This window comes from Chionomys nivalis, chromosome 3 (assembly GCF_950005125.1).
Source record: "Chionomys nivalis chromosome 3, mChiNiv1.1, whole genome shotgun sequence".
Taxonomy (NCBI): domain Eukaryota; kingdom Metazoa; phylum Chordata; class Mammalia; order Rodentia; family Cricetidae; genus Chionomys; species Chionomys nivalis.
In genome coordinates, this window is record NC_080088.1 from 68,264,598 (window position 1) to 68,269,560 (window position 4,963).

Genomic DNA, 4,963 nt, shown 5'->3' on the forward strand with positions numbered 1-4,963 from the left:
CTACCTGTCTCAATCCTCCAGTGCTGGATACCTACCACTGTATCCACGTTTGGTTTTGTTTTGTTTTTAAGTATGGACTCAGGAAATCCAACTCATCTTCATGTTTGCAGAGCAAGCACTTTATCAACAAAGCCATTCTCCCAGTCCCCAGCTTAGTTTGATTAAATAATTTCCCAAGGGAAGATGTGTTTTTGTATGCATCTTTACTAAGGAACAGGGGCTCTCTTGACTTGAGTTATTAGGCTGTTTTTATTTGTTCTGCAATTGCTCGCCCACACTAGGCTGTTTCTAGGGAGGTTTTCTCATCTCCAGATCATCTTGTGGTGCTCTTGAAAAGCAAGTGCTTCTGATTTGTGGGCTTGGAATGGTACACAGAAAATTTTAACATCCACCCCGTCCCATCTTGATTATTTTGGAAATAATTTTAATTTCGTGAAATGGGCATATTATTGGTAGATCAAGTCAATACTATAGCATGTTATGGCAATTTTAAGTCAATTTTCAAACTCCAATAGAACAAATTTCTAGTTTTCTCTTGTCTCTAACTGACTCATGAGTGTTATTTAATCCACTGGTTTTCTTTCTTCTCTTCTCTCCTTGTTTGCCTGGCAGTTTGATGTGAAATTCAGTTGCCAAGTACAACAACCACACTTTGTGCTTTGTTCGCACAACAATTATTTATTCTACTTGTAATCTTATTGCTCTGTTGTATTTATATTTATTATTGTGAAGATTCTTAAATTAGTTTTCAGTAATAGTTTGCTCATCAGTTGTTATCACTGCTTACACTTCCTGCCACACCGAATTTGGTTCCAAGTACACCTATGTGGATGTATTCTTTATGTCTTGACTTAACAGAGATTAGCATTCCAAAAGCAAGGGAACAAGGGAACAAATTAATCGAATGATATTTTAATTAAATTTGAAAAGAGAAAAATGGTGTAAAAGGTGCAAAAATTCTGTGTTAGAAGAAGGCAGAAAAATTTCAGATAGCTAACAATAATGAGACAGACCAGAGAAACAGTAATTGATTAAGTGCATATTCAAGGAATCAATGGAATTGCAGTACAGAGAGCTATTACTGCAGGTTGGGGCAGCCTAAAGATAAAAAAAAGAAGAGACAAATAAGAGTCCAGAGACGAGTCTGGGGAAAAAGGGGCGAATGATGTGGGCCACGGCTATGGGTGGAGAAAGCTTATTTAAAAGCTGGTTTCTGCAATAATAAACCAGCATCTCTGCTGCTAGAAACAAGACCAAATATTATTCTTTGTGATCTCAAGACTTGTATAAGTTCTCTAATTACCACCCAAGAGATTTATTTACTAAGTAAAAAACAAGAAACAATTGTGGCCTGAGGGCGAAGAGTAACTAAGGAAAAAGAAACACAGCTGCTTTCTCGGTCACCAATCCTGACATTTTACTTTCTTGCATCTTGAATGGTAAGCTGAAGCCGGGAGTTGGAAGGCACACAGGCTGCTTTAGGGTGGTGATTCAGACTGACTGTTGGCCTTGCAACACCGGTGTGGGTGGCTGCTTGTGTAATCAGCTGCCTTTATCTACTTGCCTTTAATGAAGTTCGTTGCCCGTCTCGTTATGTGCTCGCCTGTTAGAAGTAGGACATCCCATGGTGTTTCTTAATGGAACCTCATCAAATTTAAAGTCGTGATTGAAAAATTGTTTGCCCTAGGTTAAAAAAAAAAAATGTCCTGCTTAGCTCCAGACAGAGAGAGAGAAAAGGAAACACTAATCACAAAGTCAGAGCTTTGCGGCTGATGACGTTTTATTTTGGGGATTTTGCATCTAGAGAATAAAATAGTTTTGAAGTGTGTTTTAATTAACTGCAACATTCGAGAGAAAATGCGAATATAAAGAGCAGGAAAAATAATGCTTGAAGCACCAATTAAATCGTCCGTTTTTTTTTTAAATTTATGATTTTATAAAATGAGTAAGAATTGTTTCCAAGCACCCTGCCTCATTTCAGCTTTCTCCTGACTTCACTTCGTTTTCCATAGGCAACAGCTACCGGTATTACATTGTATGGCCTGTCCTTTATTAGTGTTAGTAACTGCAAGGAGATAACCAGACACATTTCTCAGAGGTTCAGATCAGACTGGTAAAGATCCTCAGATGTTTGTCAGCAATTCACCTATGAAGGAGTATTTCCAAACTGAGGACAATGCCCTAAAAAAGAAGCTCCCGGTAAAGGGACTGTGAAAAGAAACACACCGATTCGTCTTTTGATCTTAGAAATGAGCAGCCCAGGAGTTGGGACTGTGAGCGCCTGGCGCTATGGCTGAAGGAGGAGCCATTGATTGAGATTAGCGTTCTCTGGACAGCTTGCGCTAGCCCATAATAGTCCCCAAGGCTGCTACCCGGAGTTGTATCATAGCACCTGACCCAGAGCTTTCACTAGGCCTTCGCTTTCCTCCAACCCATTGCCACAGAGTTTCCAGAGTGATATTTCTAGAATGCCGCACCCCCGTCCAAGGCCTCCCCAGGTTTCTCTCTCACGTGGTTGTATTGTTGCGCTCCATGTTTACGGGAATCAAGTTCAGAGTTCTGGTAAGCCGGGCACAGCGTGACCTTGCCAGACTGCAACCAGCCTTACCAGATTCATCTTTCATCACACTTCTCCACACCCCATGCACCCGAATTGAGAACCCCAGTTAACACGTTGTGGCAAAATGATTCACTCTCCTGAAAGAGGTAGGCATATTTAATTAAATTAATTAATTTATCTTCTGGGAAGCATTCCTGGACTCTTCAGGCCTGGAAAATCAAAATCTCCAGGTCAAATGTAACTCCCTTGCTTAACCTTTCTCGTATCCCGTTAGCTAGAGTTAGTCAGCTCTTTCTTGGTGTTTCCTGAACGTCTTAGATCTTCAAAAATCTTAGCTCTCATGTTTATATTTCGATCAATTTTTCAACTTACAAAACCAGTTTACAAAATTTTTGAGAGTGAAGACTGGTCTTTGTATTCCTATAATTTTATTTCTGCTTCTCCCAGGAAGGAACCTAAAACGATTTTTTTCATGAATTACTGTATGATTGTGGAGCAGAGACAAGAGCAATGGGTCCTCCATGTTTTCTCTCTTTAATTCCTAACTGTCCTGGCTGAATCTTTGTCAACTGGGAACGAGCTACAGTCATTAGAGAAGAAGAATTCTCAACTGAGAAAATGCTTCAACAGAACTGGGCTATAGGCAAGTCTGTCAGGCATTTTCCAGACTAAGGGTTGATGTGGGAGGGTGCCCACCACTGTGGTCAGGTGGTACCAAATTGTGCAGGAAAGCAGACAGTGCAAGTCATGAGGAGCAAACCAGTAAGCAACATTTCTCCATGGTCTCTGTTTTAGTTCCTGCCTTGAGTACCTGCCCTGACTTTCCTCAGGGATGGAGCAGGCACTGTGTAGTCTTTAGAAAAATATTTTTAAAAATAAAAATATTATGTTCTTCATTATAAAGAATACCAGATTCTTCCCTTGAGAAGAAAAATAATATATAATTAGTTTATCAGTGAACACTGTTAGCACTACCATTCTTAACTAAACATTGTCCACTGATTGTCTAGAGCAATTGTGCCTTAGTAAAGATAAGAAAACAAAAATGTTTTCTTTTTCATCTGAATTTCTAGCATGTTTTATTTCTTTTCATCTATGTTTTGTCCCTGACTACTTTCATTCTTGGAGTAGTTCATTTATTCGTTTCATAAGGAGATCTTCTAGGCACAACAGGTACAGTCAAGCCTAATTTAGGCTAAAAAGTGCAATAAGATAAACCATATATTTATGGATTGTGTACAGGAGAATGAATGTATTATGCTTTTTAAAAAACATGTGTGATAGAGAAGAATATTAAGTTTACTACTTCTCCCTAGAAATCTACATATATCTTCAACAAAATCAGGGGTGTTCAAGACTGTTGGCTTATAATGAGATGTTTCAAACTAGAACTGAAAAAAACTTTATAATGCTTTCTGTAAATCTGAATATAACTCTGTAACTTATAGAATTGGGGCAAAGGAAAAAAACTGAAAAATGGTGATGGTGACAGGTGATTTTCTCCAGAGAGAGGAGAGGAGGAGGAGAAGGAGGAGGAAGAGGAGGAGAGGCTTCATTTGTCTTATCCTGGCTCATAGTGCATTGAGGGAAGCCGAGTCAGGAGCTCAAGGCAGGAACATAAGAGGTACAAATTAATTGCTCCCCGTGCCTTTCTCAGTCTGTTTTCTTATATAACCTAGGACCACCTGCCAAGAGTTGACACTGCCCATGGAAAACTAAGTCTTCTACAGGCAAATCTGATGGAAGCATTTTCTGAATCGAGGTTCTCTTTTTCCCAGTGACTCTAGCTTGTGTCAAGTTCACAAAAACAAGGATAAAAATAAGAAACTACCCAACACAGACACACGGAGATTAGGAGTCGTACTTAAAAAGAGAAGAGAATATACAAATATGGGTACTGGTGTGAAGAGTCATGCTCCAAGATCATGGAACACACTAAGACCTTATATATACAAACTAAACATGAGTGCTGGCAGACAGACTCAGACAGCATCAGAGAGATGATCATGCTTCTGAGCCCATGTAGAGAATGCCGCAGGACTGATATCAGTCGTGGACATGGGAGAAACAAAGCTTCTGAAAAACAAAGATCATGGACTGATGACTGAGAACCAGATAGGACTGTAGCATCCTCAGTGTATACTGGAATGTACAGAATGGATGGACTTGAGGCTCAAGCAGAACTTATATCACCACATATTGGGAGCATAAAGCCCAGGTAGACTGAGAGATTGAAGTGAAAATAAACACAGGATTCAATAAAAATAAAGTTAAATTTCTTGCACATTCAAATGCATAGATTGAGGCTCATATATGCTACAATGGGAAGGGCTGCCAGGGTGGAGGAGGTGTGAATACAGCATGATCGAACAATGATGGGTCTGAATTACCTATTGTAAAGTC